Source organism: Strix aluco, chromosome 15, assembly GCF_031877795.1.
Source record: "Strix aluco isolate bStrAlu1 chromosome 15, bStrAlu1.hap1, whole genome shotgun sequence".
Taxonomy (NCBI): Eukaryota; Metazoa; Chordata; class Aves; order Strigiformes; family Strigidae; genus Strix; species Strix aluco.
Window position 1 is genome coordinate 7,839,715 of NC_133945.1, and position 17,755 is coordinate 7,857,469.

General features: G+C 56.3%; 1 protein-coding gene across 3 annotated transcripts in view; it reads right to left on the bottom strand.

Moving 5' to 3' along the window:
* Positions 1 to 17,755, bottom strand: part of RAI1 (retinoic acid induced 1) — a 79,163-nt gene that overhangs the window by 32,191 nt on the left and 29,217 nt on the right. Inside the window, exon 2 of one of the 3 annotated variants that reach the window (XM_074840415.1) lies at positions 11,129 to 11,209. The exons of 1 other annotated variant lie outside the window; for it this stretch is intronic. The gene's annotated coding sequence lies outside the window, so the exon portion shown is untranslated. Of the gene's footprint in view, positions 1 to 11,128; positions 11,923 to 17,755 lie in introns of those variants that run through there. One more of the 3 variants, XM_074840416.1, reaches the window with a different exon arrangement.

Here is a 17,755-nt window from a genome sequence, read left to right on the forward strand (position 1 = left end):
CTCCCGTGGCACAAGCAGTGTTGCCACTGGGGTTGCTTCTCCCCACGGTGCTGGTGACCCACGCGGTGGCAGGGAGATGGCTGGATGCTGCCTGTCCCTGTCCCCACCAGCCCCCTGGCTCCGCGTCCGGTGGCTTGTCCCGCATGCTGCAGCGGGTGCGTGCCAGCCGTCCCCTCACTGGCCCCTGTGTCATGTTGCCAGGGCTAATGTCATTTGGGGACAGTGGCCAGGGCTGCCGGGTCCTCTCCCAGCCAAGGCGTTGGCATCTCCACCAGGACAAGGGTGACAAACTGTCGGAGGTCGCCGGCCCTGTGCCTGCCAGCCTGGTGCCCACGGCGACATCCCCATTCACAGTCCCTGGGCTGTGGCGATCTCCACCCACAGGGACAGATGTGTCTCGCTGCCGTTCATCCCCAGGGACTTGCAGAGGCAAAACTGACCCCAGCAATGGAAATACAAAACCTGAAGGGTTAAGCTGGGCCTCGTTGTTGCGTCCCTTGTCCATCAGCTTGCCCTGTGCCTCAGTTTCCCCAAAGCAACAGCATTTTGCTTCATTGCCCGTCCCGGAGCAGTGCTAAGGGCTCGGCGGCTGCTGCATCTCCCCGACCACAGGACGCATCGATGAACTGGCACCGGGCACAGGGGCTGCCAGCAAACAGACCCCAGCAGGGATGCCCACCACCCACCCTCATGCCCCCAGCCCCTCAGACAGGCTGTATCCCCACCATCACACTTAATACAAGATGCTCTGGAGCCAAAGCAGAGCCCGGCTGCTCCGTTGGGCACTGGCCCTTCTGCCGCCTGTCACAGCCCCGTGCCTGGATCCGTGGCGCAGGCTCGACAGCCCGCGAGCGCGGCTGCGGCCGGGCGGCACGGGTACCTGCTGTTTGAATGTCAACACCTCATTTATACATCTTGATTGGCTCTCATCAGCCATGCTGCGTTACACCTGATTGCTCCGAGCCGACGCGGGGTGCCAGACTGCAGCGCGTAATTTCATTTAATTGGCCCTCCATCCAAAGCAAAACAGAAATAGAGGAATAAAGAAACAATAAGGCATCCTCCCCCCTAAAAAAATTAAAATCTCTGCGGTTTGGGGGGTTGGTTTTATTTTGCAACCGTGAGCAGGCCATGTTGTGGGATGTGGGAATCCCTTCCTGGCGGTGCTGGAGCCCATGCGAGCCGTGGGATGCTTTGCCACCCCACAGGCTCGGCGCGCTCACGCTCCCCCTCGTCCCGCGACGAGCCCCACGTTCGTGTCACGCTCGCCTGTGCTCTTTCTCCCGCCCGCTCTCACAAACCACTGAGGCTGAAATTTCAATTAAGAAAGAGAAATAATTACCCGCCGCTCCACATTTCCTCTAAAATGGTAGCCAATGCCAGCAAGCCGAGTCACCGCCTCCTGCTGCGTCCTGGCACTCACCAGCGGGCTGGCATTCGGCTGACATTTCCAGGATAATGCCGGCCCAGCCACTGCTTGCCGGTGGCCGCTATCGCAGCCATGCTGGGAGGCCAACGCCGCGTGGACGCTTGGAAGAGATGCTCGCTTCCTCGGCGAGCGCAGGGCTGCCACAAGCCCCCGCCACCCCGGCTCGACCTTGCGCCAGGTCTGAACCCTCTGCCCATTGCTGCCTGCACCCAGCCATGCCCTGGGCTGGGGTCCCAGCCCCCTGCTCTCCACCTGGCAGAGGTGAGCTCTGATAATGCTTTGGCCACACGCCACAGGGAACCGCTGCGCTGCTGTCCCCAACATTGTCTCCGTGCAGGAGACGGGGAGCAGGGGAGGGCAGGAGCGAGAGGACGGGCAGCACCGGGGTGGGCAGCAGCCTCGGATGCGCCAGCGGCACTGATGACGCACAGAGCAGCACTGGGGAAAGGCGAGTGGATGCTCACAGCCCACCTTTGGGATGTGTCCCCAGCTTGGGGATACCAGCGGTGCGGCTGGTATCAGTCTCCCCCAAAGTGCTGCTCTGGGCAGATGTCCCAGCCAGTGCTTGCCAGGGCACCCCGGGCCTGCCCACAGCCCCTGGGAACAGCTCTGCTTGTATTCACCCTGATGATGTCCCAGAAACCACATTTCTTGCATCGTTTTATTTTAGCACAGCCAGAAATAAAAGGGGAACAAACCCCATCGGGGCTGAAAAGGGTGCAAACCCCAATCAGCAGATGCTGTGGCATGACACAACTGCTCCTGCAGCTTCTCCTTGCCAGCTAGCCTGTCCCAGCTCCAAATCACACCCCGTTGGGGTGGCACGACGCTGTCACAGATCCCCACAGTCTGTCCCTGCCCAACGCAGCTGGAAATGCAAGATGCAAACCCCAGGAGAAGGCAGAGATGGATGCTGACCCAGGCACAAGAAGCTCCACCATCATAAGGATGAGGATGAGGATAGGAGGAGGAAGATGCACAGGGCTGGGCTTGGGTTTCATGCACTTTGCAGGGCTGCAGTTCCCAACCACTCACAACACCCCAGGCTTGAGCCCCTCCTGCTCCAGCCAAAACCCCCACCCAGCACCAACCCAGCAAGAAACACCGACCAGCTCGTGCCCAGCTCAGCTCAGGGAGGTGCCACGTTCGGGTGGTGGGGGCCGAGATGGAGCTCCAGGGGTGAGAAGGTGGCAACAGTGAGACTCGCTGGGGAAACGGGTGCTCCCCGCACCCCCGACAGATACAAATATGCTGCTGCCCAGCGATGCTGCAGTAATCGGCTTGTGCCACCGTGTGCTACAGGAATGGTACCTTGAGTGAATAATAATTATGCTCTTACAGCCCCGGCTGCCCAGGGAGCTCCACGGGTGCTGCAAGGATCCACAAGCCGGTGCGTGCAGTGTGGTGTGTCCCCCAGACCAGACCCTCTGCAATCAATGGGGATGGTGTCTTATTTTCTCTGGATGTTTTCCTGTTCCTCTTCGCAGAGGGCCGGGGGGGGCTGCAGCGAAGGCTGCGAGTCCTGTGACTCCAGCAGCAGGAGATGTGGGAGCCTCAGGCAGTGATCACAAGAACGGGGAAAGCAGCAACCTCAGGTTGCAGATTAGCTTCATTTTATAGCCAGGGAGGCAGAAACCTCCCGTGGTTCAACATCTCGCTGGAGACCACACAGGGAGCCTGGGGAAAGCCAGGGAGAGGTCGCAGGTCTCTGCAGGGTGAGAGCATCCTCTCCCGAGAGGGAGGGAGCTCACAGCCAGCAGGACCCCGCAGCTCCCCCGACCCATCACCGCACCCCAAACTTCACACGGGGCCACATGCTGCACCCCTTCCCCCTATGACCCCAAACACCCACTCCTGCAATACTGGGCGGGGGCTGCAGAAACCAGTTTGGCAAAGAGAGGCTCTTTAACCAAGTTTAAATGCACTTCCCTTGACTCGGTTCCCAGTTCAGCGTAGAGGAGACCCAACTTGGCCGGCAGCCACGGCGCTCAGCTATGCACGTCCCTACCAAGAGACACATTCCTCAGCACTGCAGCTAAGTGCAGCACAGCCTTTGAGGCCTTCACCCCTCCTTCAATGATAATTTATGCCCTCTGACCCAACTCCCCCTTTTAAATCAGGCTGATCAATAGAGAAATCAGACAATCCTTTTAAGAAACTATCTCATCTGATCCTTCCAGCTAATGATCTCTGCTCTTCTTACAGCTGTTTGCAGATATGTAGCCCAGGCTGCTGGGGGAAGCAGGAGGAAGAGAAGCCACCGGGCCAAATTTCTCCTTCCCCAGTCCAAGCAGAAGCAGCGGCGTTGCTGCCGATTTGCACGGGAGTGAAATGGGAGATGCCAACCCCCGTCTTTCGGAAAACCAGAGCGCTGGCTCCCGTCGGCAAGCTGCCGGCTCCTCCAGCAAAGCTGCACACCACTGCTCGCCGCCAACCATCAGGCTGCAGGGGAAGCACTGGCTCCAAAAATCTGCCCCCTTGCCCACCAAATGTGCCCTTCTCCCAGCCTGGGAGCCCTCCAAGGATATTCTCCTTCATCCTCACTCTTCCTGCAGGCTCCAGCCTCCCGGCGTGGCTTTGCATCACCTCCCCTGCAAAGAAAAACCAACAACGCAAAGCAACAGCCCCGAATCCGGTTCCTGGCTGAGCCGCGGTCGCCCACACCCCGTGCCGTGCACCACCGCGGTGCCGCGGCTGCCGGCTCCTCTGCGCACGGAGGGGAAGCGGTGAGCACTGGCGATCTCCATCGCCCGGCCGGCAAAGCCTCGCCCCTCATGGGGTCCCTGGCTTTATCACTGCAGCCAAAGCTCACGGGTACAGCTGCCTTCTGCTGACGGAGGAGCTAAACCAGATCGGTGGAAGAAGGAGCGATGTCTGGTGCGGCACCTCCGCGGGGAAGAGAACGGCATGGCAAATGTCCACGGCGGAGCCTCCAGAAGGGCTTTATTGACGGCGGCCGCATTTCTATTTAACTGGCAAAGGAACAGGGTTAACCGGCAAAGAGAGAAGCATTAGAGAACCCTTTAGGTCTTCAAAGTAAATCAGCTCCTAGAACAAACGCGCTCGGTAGCCAAACGTCCCCTTCTCCTTTGTGTGTGCTGGGCTTTTGACATTTATTACGCTGCCCGAGAACCACCCAGAGGGAAGATGCTTTTCGTGTATCTGAGGGCCATTTCTCACCCTGGAGCACTCAGATGGGGATTTCTTCCCTACCCAGACAGGGTCTGGCCCCCAGCACCCCCTCCCCATGGAGACCTCACCCTGCAAAACCACCCAGGCAGCAGGATGGGGCCGTGCTCCAGGGATGCTCAACACCCTCCCCACATCCGCCAGGATCCAGGGAGCAGGCTCCAAGGCCAGGTCACCTCCAAGGTCCCCACACCACACATTCCCTCCCACCCAGCCCTTGCTCCGAAGCCAGAGAGCAGATGCAAAAGCCAAAGGGGCTGAAGGGCTGCCGCAGCGCAGCACGGTGCAGGTCCTGCCACAGCAGTCACAGTGAATTACAAGGTATTAGAGCCCCGCGCCGCCGTGCCTCTCGTGCAGCAGCAGTCACGGTGAAGGACATGCTATGATAGGACTAGAGTCTCCTCCGGAGAATCCAGTCGCCGGCCTGGTGAAAGGCAGTGGTATGAACAGGCCAGCCCTGTTCTATAGATCATATAGCGACAGGCGTAGTGAAGGACACGTTATTACAGGACGAGGCGGTGCGGGGGGTTTACCCAGCGACAGCCAAGCTGAAGGACGTGATGTTTGGGGGGGGGTTGGGGGGTGGCTGTGCCTCGCTGGATCAGTGAGTGCCCACGCCTTTGCGAGCCAGCAGCCGTGAACGTTTTTAATTATTCTTTCCTACTTTATCGAGCATCTAATTTTCATTTACGCGCCGGCCATCTCCACCTGAGAACGCGGCCGGTGCCGCTCCTTTCCAGCGCTGCTCCTGTATCCCCTCCCAGCATGAGCCGGATGGGACCCAGCGGAGCCAGAGGTCCGTCCCCAGCACAGGGGGACCCATCCGGTGGCCGACCTGCCCTGCAGCTCCCCTGCACACCCCACGCGACGTCAAGGACCATAACGGAGCTGGGCAGAGCCTCCCTGACACTCAGTGTCCCTCCCCGTCGGAGCACAAGCACCGAACACCGATTTTAGTGGCTGCCATAAATGCAGCAGGAGCGGTGTCCCCTGGTGAGGCATCGAGCGGTGACTAAGAGCGGAGATGACAATAAAGCGGAGGAAGCAAGGTCTGACTGCAAAGCAGCAAACCAAACCCCGAATCCAGTTCGGAGGCACTGACTGATGATGCTCCCCTAAACCAGAACAGAGCCCAAACCCTGCACGGGCACAAGCCCAGCCAGCGACGGGGAGCCGGGCTCGCTTGGGCTAGGGCTGAGCTCAGTCCTGGCACAGGCTCGGTTTGGGTGGAAATCCCATAAATAGGAGGGGAGAAAGGATTGCCCGTGTTAGGACGCTGGGATGGAGTTCAAGCCTCTTAGCAAAACACACGGGGAGACTTCTGTACAGCCCCTACGTATAAATCTACCCCCTTAAAATGTTCTCGGTGGTAAATGCAGTAGAGATCATGCACAACTTGACAGATTGAGGCGTATTTATGGCGCTTTGGCACAAGGGATACAACCAGTTGGGATTTTTGCTCAGCTCTACCACTTGGGCATAGTGCAGCCACAACAAACCCATTTGAATACCTCTTGTTTCAACCAAGGCAGAGATCCAGCCTATTCCCCGCGGAGCAAGCGCCAGACCTTGGGCCAAATTAATCTCCAATGGATCTCCATCAACTTCATGGAGTTACAACCACGATTTGGCCCATGCATGACATGTAAATCTGTTCATTCTTCTTCCGAATCGTCCAAATACCGCAGCATTTGTTAGCGCAGGAGAGGGACGCATCCTCTGGGAGAGATCTCTTTGGATACCGCGCCAGCCTTTCCTTTTTTTATTTCCTTTGCTGCCTGGGATAAAAGGTGAGCGAGACAGTCCATAGTGTGTGTCCAAGCTGTTTGGGAAAGAAACAGGAATTTCCTTCTGCCATTCCCAGTCTTTTGATAGGCAGGTGGGATGTGAGCAGGAATAACTCAATCAAGACAGAGCAATTTTTAATTAATTTGTGGATCCCTTCGCCGGCTGATTGCCTTGGAGACAAAAGGGAAGCCTCTCCTTTAACACTTGTGTGTGCCTGGTACTCTGAGGGTCCCCTTTTCACCGGCGCATCTTTGGTCTTGAAAGCTGCACAAAAGGAAGAATTCCTTGATCTTTTGCCTCAGCATTTGCTAAGACGGAGACACATATGAGGGGGAACCAGACTGGGGACTTTTTGGGTTTCTTTTCTATTTTTTGGAGAATATTAGAGCCCAAAATGCACACAGAGTGGGATGGGGAAGGAAAAAAAAGAAGGAAAGCGGAAAAAAAAACCCCTAGAACCTAAGAAAGCAGAGTGTTTTCCGTCGACACCTTCTGCCCAGCCTGCTCCATCCCCAAGGGGAGGGAGTTGAAAGGTTCAAGCTACATCAAGTGGTGAGTAATGCAGCGGGAGGCTCCTGCTCGGGGCTGGGCTCTCGCCCTCCACGATCACTCCCTGCCCCATGCCCGCTGCTGCGTGGGGCAGAGCCGAGCTCTCGCCTCCCCTCCTGCCCCCCCGCCAGCGACAGTGGGGATGCGGGAACTTCCTAGGCAGTGACTGACACTACAATTATCGATTGCTGGCTGCAAAGGCTTGCTCTCGCCTCCCCCCCTCTTCTCACTTGTTTTCTTCTGTGCAGCAGAGTGCCAGCCTTCAGAGACTGCTGCTGTAAAAGGCTCAGATTGACGGGGTGTCAAGATATCCGCTGCCCCTGGCTTTTAACGTTCCCTTGCAGGGGGGGGCGGGAAGAGCCCCTGCACCGGTGAGGGGAGCTCAGTTAGCTCCAAAAGAAAGGGAAGAATGAATAGCCTTCCTCTCTCCTCCGTCAAGGAGATGCTCTTGAACCACAAACAGCTTTTTCAGTCTCAGCTTGGCTGCGTGCGTCTCGGAAATCTCAAGATGCTGGGAAGGAGGAGAGGCGGCGTGCCAGCCAGCCCCCGCCAGCGGCTTCATCATGCCCAAAATCAAGGCACTCAAGAAAAACACCACACTACCCACCAGGTCTCCGTGGGGCGGCACACACACATGACCACGTGCCCATTAGATTTAGCCGTGGCCGTTTCGGAGGCGGGGAGGGCAAGAGGCATCCTGGCTGGACGAAGTCACCCGGCAAAGGCTGCAGAAGGACTGGGACTCCCCAATCCAGGTGCATCCTCTGCTGCTCGGCACCGACGACACGGGGGGACCAGACCAGAGGGTTTTCCTAGCACAGGTCGGCAAAGCAGGAGCTCCAGGTGCCTCCCTCCAGGTGCCCCACCAAAGGCTGCGATGCCACCTCAGGAGGCCACCTTGCCCGATGGCCCTGGGAGCCAGGGCTCCTGGGTCATCCATGAGCCCCATCCTCAGCTCAGCCGGCCACCCCTGGCAAGTGCCATCTCTGCCGCAAAATGGGGATGGCAACCTGCCCATGGAGGTGTTTGCAAAGCCCGGTGGCACCTTGGGACCTCGGTTAAGCGTTATGCGCTGGAGCCAGAGGCCTGAAATTAAAGCGGGCTCCACGACCGTCAGTGTCGACACCTGGTGATGGGAGGAGAGGGATCGATGATGGAGAGTCTGTTGCTCCTGATGCATCGCTGTCAGGGTCAATACACAGTTCTCGGGGAGATCAGATGTCCAGGTTAACTGCTTTGCCTCCGTGCTAAACCCATGGGCTGGTGGAGCCCCGTCCTGCTCACACATCCTCTTCCCCAGCCAGACTCAGCCCTGCAGCCACCACACGCCACGGAGAGCATCCCCAAGGCTCGTGGCTCTTGTTTTTGTCCATGTAGAGCTCAAGTGTAGCTGCAAAAGGTGACCAAGGGTGGGAGAGGGACATGGGGACAATAGAGACCTGTCCCCCAGGAGCTTTCAGCTGTGTCAAACCAGCCTGCTGCCATGCACAGCATCGCCATGGGACCACGTGGGGACACAGGGCTTGGGGACAGCCACCAGCTCCCTGTGGTCACAGAAACACTGGCCATCCAAGGGGGCCTGGGAGGGAGAGTGGGGGGAAACCCCAACTGCCAGTCCCCCTGCCTGTCCCTGTCCTGAATTGCTGGGCAATGAAAAAAGCAGGAGAGGGGGGAACCTCACCTCTCCTGCCCGGCACAGACCCTGCCGGCTCGGTGGCCATGTCCCACTCCGCTCCCTGGGCAGGCAGAGGATCCATGTGGCTTTGGCACGATGCTGGTCCCCTCCAAGTGACACTCTGGCTGCAGAGAGCCACCCTGGACCCCCGTGGGCCAGGAGAAAGGTGACAACAGGACTGCATTGTGCCTTCTGCACCGAGCGGGCTTGTGGCACCCCACAGCACCCCGCAGGGTTCCTCACTATTGCAGCAAGCCCAGGCAGGAGGCACAAGCCCTGCTTTGCACCCTCACCGCCGGCAGGATCCATCCCGCAGCCCGGGGGGTCCTGCGAGGACAAGAGGCACCCGCGGCCAGACTGCAGCGTCTCATCCCGCCAGCTCCCGGGGGGGTTTTAGCCACACATCTCCTCCTCAAACACGGCACAGCCAGCAGCAGCCACCCAACCTCCCCGGGGGAGCCCGGCACAGCCCCCCCAGGGGGGGAGATCAGGGGGTCTTACCTGCCAGCAGCCCACAGAGCCGGCTTAAGGGGGACACAGCATCGCACCCCGACCCTGGTGCAGCCAGACTTGTGCCAGCCCCCCCAAAAAACCCCAGAAAACAGAGCGCGGCATGAATAACAAAAGCAGCGATCAGTAAAGACTCTCCCAAGAGGCTGCAAGTTCTTCAATTAGAGCTCTCATTATAGGAACGAGAAACTCCACGCCGTCTTCTGTACGGATAACACTTTTTTCCCCCTCTCTTTTAAAGAATAAAGGGAGGGAGGGAGAGGAAGGCTGCATCTCTAATGCAACAGACAGGTCTGCTGAGATTCACTTTGGCTCTTATTTTGACTTTCATCTAAAAGAGCTGCCCTGGGAATCCATTAAGTCCAATTTAAATCGGCTCTCCGCCCTCACGGCTTCTCCCCGCCTTCACGCCCCCCCCGGCTCCCTTCTTCCCCCCCTCCTTGGAAGCAAACAAACACAAAAGCAAGGCCAGGCAGGGCAGGCAGCGAAGGGCAGCACCGGCGTGGTTTCGGAGCCATTCCCCGGGGGATTACAGCCCTCCTCGGGGCAGTTGCTCGATCTTTATTTCCGCCCAAATAAACACAATCCGGCCACGTTTGGATACCGCCTCGATATCACCCACCTCAGCAGCACTTTTGGGGGACCGACGGGGTTTCGGGAACCACTTCTGCTCCCCCCACATCTCCCCCCTCCACGCACAGACGTATTTTCCTCTGATTTTATTATTTTTGAGTACAATTAGCTCCATTAACACAGCAGCCGGCAAAGTTGGATGGGATATAATCACATACTTCACTCCGGCTTTTTTTTTTTTTTCCCCCACCAGTTTCCCCACCCCAAGATCATCCCTCTGCCTTTGGGAATCGCCCCCCCACTGCAGCCCCACAGCCGGGTGAGCGACGGACCCCTCTCCTTTCATCTCACCACACTCATTCAAGCTCTGCTTCTGTCGTATAAGCAGTTTTCCAGCTCTTCCCCCCCCCGTAACACACCCGCTCTGCATTGCATCCTATTCATATGTTTTCAATCATCACTGTTTCGTTATTTAAAACAAAAGCACACACCCCCCCCTCCTCAGCAGCAGGCTCCGAGCCCCCTCACCGGGCTCCTCCGTTATTCCCTGGTTTGTTTGTTTATTAATGTCAACGGAGGATTTTGGGGCAAAATTTGCCGTGGGAGAAAGGGAGCGGGAGGTGAAAGTCCCACCGAGGGGCTTTCCAAAGGCGCAGGCAGATGTGCAAACCCCGCGATTCCTTGGGTTATCTGCTAGATCCATTTTTTCCTGCCCCGCCAGCCACCGAATAAAAGAAAGAAAATCCATCAAGTCAGCGTTCTCACGTGCAGACAACGGCAAGGATAGCCAGGCGCCCGACCGCGGCACCGCCGCAACTTTTGTAAGTATAAAACCATTCACATCGATAACTCCTGAATTAAATAAGCCTCCCCTGGAAGATTTCCCTCTGCAGAGGCTTTCGCAGCCCCGTGCCCGCTATTATTTTAACTTTGGAAAAGTAGGAGTCAGGACAAGCAGAATGAATCCATCCCCTACACACACAAATATTCCAAGTCTCAGCTGTATCTTTGTTCAGACACCCATCAATTGGTAAGTCAGGAGGATTTTTGGACCGGTTGCAAATTTCTTTATTACTTCCAGAACAGCAAAACAACCCCCCCTTCCTCCGCCGCTGCTGCAAATAGGACACACACACACACACACACACACACACACACACACGTACGTACACCACCCCCCCCCTCCCCAAACTCCGCGATGCCGGCGCCGTGCATCCATTCAATTGCAGCGGCACACGAGTTGCACAAGAGAAAAATAAATCTGGAAAAAAGCTCCGTCCGCACACCCCTACCCGCCCCCCCCCCCCGCCTTTGCCACTCCAATTCTGCCGCGGCTTCAAGCAAAAAAAAAAAAAAAGACGGGGGAAAAAAGGGAAAAAAAAAAAAAAGCACAAAGATGTAGCTTGCAACAATACCTGCGATGGTCCTCGCTCTCTCCTCTCTCTCCTGCTGGCTCGCTCTCCTCCTCTTCCAGAGCACAGTAGCCAGATTAGATCCTTAGAAAAAAAAATGTGAGAAATAGCACAATTCTCCCTTTTTTTTCTCTTTTTTTTTTTTTTTCCTTCCCTTCTCAGCAGCCCTTCTGAGCTCCTTCACTAACCATTATTCATAGACCACTAGGGGATATAAGGTAATTAGAAACGGCCCTATAGCATCCAGCCTGAAAATGTAATGCCAGCGGTAGGAGTGGTGGAGGGCTCTGGCTGCGGGCGGCTCCGGCAGAAAGTGCTCGCTGGAGCTGAGGTGAGAAGTGGGGTGGAGGAGAGGGCGAGCGGCAGCGGGTGCTGGTGGCTCTCCCTGCAGAGACCAGGGTGGCCAGGGATGCCAAGGGGCAACGGCACCGGTTTGGTTTTGGGGATGGTTGAGGGGGGATTTTGGAGGGGGGTATTTTGGGGTTTTTTGGTTTTGTTTTTTTTTTTTGGAGTGGGCTCGCCGTGCCCGTGTGAGCCGTGCTGGGGCTGCGTGTGTGTGTGTGTGCGCGTGTGTGTGTGTTTGTGCCAGGAATAGCAATCAGCAGAGGCAGCACACAGAGCGCAAAAATGCCATCATGCAGGGTCAACAGAAAGCTGCAGACATTTTTTTTTTTTTTTTTTTTTTTTTGTAGGCTTAATCCTCTGGAGCGGGGGAGAGGGAAAAGGAGGAGGCTGATGCCTTCTTTATAGTTTTGATTTTTTTCCTCTTCCAGCCTCGTAGGATCAGATTAACCCCCCCTTCCCCTCCCTACACACACACACACACACATGCCAGCCCCCAGTGATCCCAGCCCTGCTGCACCGGGAGATGTCAGAGTTGGCGTGGGGTGGGATGGGGTGGGATGAGGGTCTCGCCGCCGCGATGAGCTGGGTGGGATGAGCTAGGTGGGCTCACACAGCAGCGGGGAAGGAAAGCAAGAGGGAGGCAGCGCGGGGGGGGGGGGGAGTGGAGGCAAATGAACAAATCACACCTGCAGCTTTCTCCGCGCCGTAGCCAGCTGCAGCCCAGGCAGAGACCGGCAGGAAAAATACAGGCGCACGGGCTCCCAGCGCCGTGCATCTGCGGGGATTTAGGAGCACAGTGAGCTGATGGTAGCTCATCACTGGGAGCGATTGCTTTTGGGGGGTTTATTTTAAGAGGGGGGAGGAAAGGGAGACAGTAACAAAGAGCAATCCTCCCCCGCACACTGCTTTTTCTAAGGGGTAAATAAAATCCGGCGCAGAGGTGAGGAGGGCGAGCTGATCCCCTCGCAGAGGGAAGCATAGTGATGCTCGCCAGGAAGGGTTTTGGTGGCCCTGGCACACCAGGATGCCCGCGTCCTGCTGCCAGCGACGCCCATGTGGGCTGGCCGGGGTCGCTGCCGTGCAGCTCCGTGCGTGCTGACTCCTGCCCGAAGGGTGCAAATGCCCAGCCCTGCCTCCTCCCACGAGTCTGCTCTGAGCCTCTCTTTAATTGAACTAAAGCTGTTCACCTTGATAACGCAGCACGGCAGCAAGTTTCCGAGCCGTACGCGGGGGGCTGGAGAGCTATTTGATCCACTTCCAAGGTGCTGCCTTTCAATTCAACCCCTTGCTCTTGAAGGATGGATAACCAGGCCCTCTCTCTTCCCTGTTAATTACTCAAGATAGCAGGCATCAAGCTGCAAAACAGACCAAACCTCGTAAGGGGACCCAGCATCTGCCAAAGCAGACCGCTTGCTCTCATCTCCCCTGTCCCCATTCTCCCCATCCTCATCCTCATCCCCATCCCCATTCCCATCCCAGCGCCAGCCTGGCTGTTTATAGCTAATACACCACAGCATGCTCCTGGCCACCTCCAACTTCACACGTGCCTCTCTGCTGGATGGTAAACTGAGCCGGGACCTCACGGCTCTCTGGGGACTCAGATTTATCCCCCATAACCACCGATCCCCTCTGCCCTTCACAGGGAAGAGCTCCTCCACCATTTGGCACCACGGGCTGCGCCTGCTGCCCTGGTAAAGCCAAGGTGGGACATACCCAACGGACATCACCCCCAGTTTCTCCTCTGCAACTGAGGGAAGACTAAAGGATTTGTTAATCTTAGACTACAATCCCATAAATTCAGCAATCTGGTCCATCCGGGTCGTTTCCAGGCTCTGATACGCTTGGAATCCCCACCTCCGGGAGTCCTGTGATTTCAGAAGAACCTCTGCCCTGCTCTCCGTAAACCTTGACCTCACCATGGTGAAAAGAAAGGTGGAAACCACAAATCCCCCGAAAGCCCCATATGCAAATTAAATTGCCATCAAACCTTTGTTTATTAAACATTGTCATTTTTCCAGTAGCTTTATAGTTCTGCGACTGCGATTTATGGTTTCACAAAGGCTGATTTCATGACTTCTTGGCACTTCTGAGGTGCCAGCACCCACATCACCTCCATCTGCATGACACGGCCTTGTCTGTCTCAGCCTGACCACCGGCTGGGTGGGACACCATCGCCTACCACAGCAATTAACTTTACTCATTAAAGCCTCCGAGCTCATAGAGGATGCTGCTGCGCAGTTGCGCGGATGGGAAAGTTTCCATCCTCTTGATGAAATCCAGCTCCAGAGCACCCCCGTGCGTGGCACACAGCCCCCCACCACGGGGGCAGATATGGCCTCTTGTCCCTTGCGTTCACCGGCTGCCTCTGCAGAGCAGATCTCACCCCGAGCTACTGCAAACCCAGCACGACCAGCACTGAAAAGCCTCTTCCCATCCTCCCTGCTGCTAGAACAGGGCTCACCTTGCCGATCAAAGTCGGAGGCTTCCCTGGAAATAACCCCCACCAACTCCTGCCCCAGGGGGGGCTAAAAAATAATGACTCAATGCAATGTCATTTCTGGAGCTGCTAAAACAAAGGCGCTCCGGTTCCCTCAGTGTCTCGCCACTGCGACCTACAAAGATAAGGCATCCTCCTCAGTGCTGAGAAAAATGAGCTTTTCCCCACCAGCTTCCCCTTGCGCCCGGGCTCCGCTGGCTCGGGGTCCCTGAGACCTCCCTGGTGATGCTCTGAGCCAGCTCTTCCTCATTCCTCTTCCTCTTATCCCTCTTGCTGGCTGAGTTCCCCCCAGCCCCGCTCTGGATGATCCCAATGGATCTCTCTCATCCCCTGGCCCAGGTGACACCTCTCACCTGGTGCCACACACCCCACGCTCGCGGCTCCTCCCAGGCAGGGAGCAGGCAGCCCTGCCCCAACTCTCATCAAGCTCTGCGCACCAGCTCCGAGCGGATCCGATGGATTTTCATTTCCTAACTTTGCCCTTCGGGCTATTTCTAACGAGCTTCCTCATGCTTAAAAAAAAAAAAATCCTTCATCTTGCAGCGCGGTGTTAGAGCAGCAACGCTCGGGACAATTGTGCCTGCAAGGAGGCTCAAAATTAATTATATCACAGTCACTTTAGGTAGGGGTCCATCACACTGACCTCCTCAGACCGGCTCCCGCCTGGGACCCAGGGAGCAGCCAGAAACCCCTTCCGAGAGCAAACAGGCTTTTTTTGGCCTCGAAAAATGTATTTGCCTGGTGTGATGTTTGGCCAGTGCAGCATGGCCTTGGGCAAGGAGCCACCGATGTCCTCCCGCAACCCTCTCCGCACCCCATGTCCCCAGCCCCAAGCTCCCCACGTAGCCTCCGCCCACAGCACCGGGTCCATCCACCCTCCTGGACTCATCCCTCCCATCGAGAGAGGAGAAATCGGTCCCAGGTGCCTTCGTTTCCGTTAATCAGATGTTTTAATGAGTTTCTCAGCGCCCGGCACATCACCACTTCATGCCGTCACCCTCTCCGAGGCCAGTCCCGCTCCCGTGGTGTGCCGAGGCCCCCGTTGTCTTGAAGGCTTTCCTTGGTGGGAGAGCAGCGATTATTTCTCTCAAAAGGTCTCTTATAATGGAAACCATCTCTCCATCCCTCCTTGGTCTCCTCCTGCCGTGACCCAGGCTCCGTCGAGAGGAGCTCTGCTCCGAGGCAGTGCCGTGTTTCCATGGAAAGAGTGAATAGCAGAGTCTTCCCAGCGGTTTATTAGAATTCCTTTTACTTCGATGGAGAGTTTTAGAGCAAAGTAAAAAGGCTTTAATGTGGGGCTAATGGAGCCCCTGGGAAGTCCAGGAAGGAAATCTCCCTTGGAGAAGAGGAGGCGTGAGGAGAGGGAGGGCAACTTTCAAGACAAATTCCTGGACAGGTTGAAATTTTTTTGCAGAAGCCATCTCAGGCAGCGAGAAATGGAAATGAATGTTTGTTTTATTTTTAACAGATGTTACAAAAGACCTGCCAGTAATTCAGCGAACGATGCAAAACCTAGATCCCACTCACTTTTCCCGGCATGTCTTCCATCCCCTCCCTCTCCTGCTTGGTAAGAATGCTTATTTGCATTTAGCATATCATATTTAAAAAAAAAAAAAAAATAACGCAATAAAATAACAATCGTAAGCCACTTCATTTCCTCCCTCCCTAAGGCTTTGGTTTCAGTTTAAATCCTTGGTTGTAGCAGCTATTAATTGTTTTTAATAAATTTTTCTGTCTCTTCACATTTCCCAAGCCCATCTTCTACTCACCAGCTTTGGGGGTTCCCCTCTTTCCCGGTCCCCCGTCCCGCTCTCTCCTTGCCGTTCCCTCAAGGGACACGACAGCTCTTGACTCTGCAAAGTGTTTGGAGCAAAATGATCGCTGTTCTCTGCCTGGGGACGCCCCAGTGTGAAATACAGCCTGCAGCCTCCTCTTTGGGGGAAAATACAGGGATTTGGCAGCGGTTAAGAGATGGGGAGGTGGAAAGGGGAGGAGGTATGATGGGGGGGGTGTCCTAAAACCACCCAGCTGGTGGATGGAACAGGAGAGAGTCCGGCCCTCCAAAGAACAAGGCGCACATGCGCGCACAGACGCCGCAGCGCTTGGCTGGCCAGTGGGCAACTTCGAAGTCGATCTAAAACTGACCGCGATGCCAGAGCGGTATTTGTGGTGAGGTACACAACTTGTGAGTGTCACACACGAAAACTAGACCCGGGAGGCCAGTGACAGTCCTGAGGGGCCCTGAGTCCCACCGATGCCAGATCTCCTGAAAATGAGCAATTTTGGCAGCTCCTGGTTTAATCCTTGACTGCAAAGCACAAGCCGCAGTGGCTCCCCCTTTTCATGCCTAACCATGCAAAACCACTTTCTCCTCCCAATACCCAGCTTTCCAAAGAGCAAGATCCCACGGAAACTTGGACAGGGCAAATCCACGTACATGGCCACACGTGCAGGTCACGGCTCCCACACGTATGCTACGCAGGAATGCCTGGGAGAGGCCACAGGTTTTGTTGCACAAGGGATGGTGCTCTTCCGGCTCAGACTCATGAGACGAAGGGCAGGAAAACCAGGGTGGTTTTCTGCCTTGTTTCTCGTTAGCACCCCCTGCATGCACAGCCCTGAGTTGGGGCACGCTCCGCAGGCCATCATCCCCCACACCAGCACGCCTTAAGCTGGATTCACGCTGCATTGATGCCTTGTTTGCAGGATCCCAAGCTGGAAAGGAGGAGATGGGCTCTGGAGAGGAGCTACAGGGCAGTGCTGAGACAAACAGCGTGTCCCTGTGCCCTTTATAAATCCTACACCCTGCCTGATTTCCAGGCAGAAAATGGCATCCGTGTGCATTTCCAGGTGACGGAGGAAAACTGGCTGTTTTCACTGAGCTTTCTCCTCTTCCTGTTACAGTTCTGCACCTGGTTAGCAACTGTCGGAAAGAGGTTAATCACAGTCCTTAAATCAGGAACCTCGTTGTGGTATGCTCGGGATGCACATCTGTGCTCTCTACGGCTCATCCCCAGCGGCATTTGGGAGAAGGCAATATGCCAAAAAAAACCAACCCCAAATAAGACCAATACCCCTCAAAACAAGCATCCCAGGGTGTGGGACCCCACTAATTCCTCGAGCCGGTCCTGCAGCCCATGGGAAACGCTCGCTGTGCCCCCAGACCTGTCACAGCTGCGGGTAAAGGCGTCTCGGTTAACGTGGTGTTGGCACAGCCATTACATCGCAGAAAAGGCTTTTTAGGGGTTAGGTTTTTGCTCACTGGCCAGTCTTGTGATGGAGGGGAGGAGGTGTCGCCTCGAAACGCCTGGGGAGCGGGGAGCGATCAGTGGGGACCACGAGAGCTCTCGGCACCAGACCCGGAGCTCAGCCCCGCATCGGGTCGGCCCTTGGCAAAGCAAAGGCTGGAGCTCCGGCAACCGCCAATCGCCCGGCTTTGCTCCTGGTTTTCAAGCATTGCAAAGCTTGGCCTGGCCTTGCTATTTCTAGGCCTGTCCCAGGGGATCACCCTGCTCTCCCTGTTTTGGGAAAAAGCAGCATTTCGGAGCATCGGAGCCCTTTGGAGAAGGGCCTGCTCGTACTGCAGAGCTGGCAGCACTAACCGCCGGAGACGGAGGCTGTTAGGCGCGTGCACGCACACGCACGTGCACAGCCCGGAAAATGGAGAGGAATTGATCCCGGAGGCAAATCTCTTTTGTTCTAACCCCGTTGCTGTAACTGGATCTCCCCAGGTTCTCGGCTCAGGAGCCGCAGCGGATCACATCACTTTCATGCCTTCTCCCGGTGCC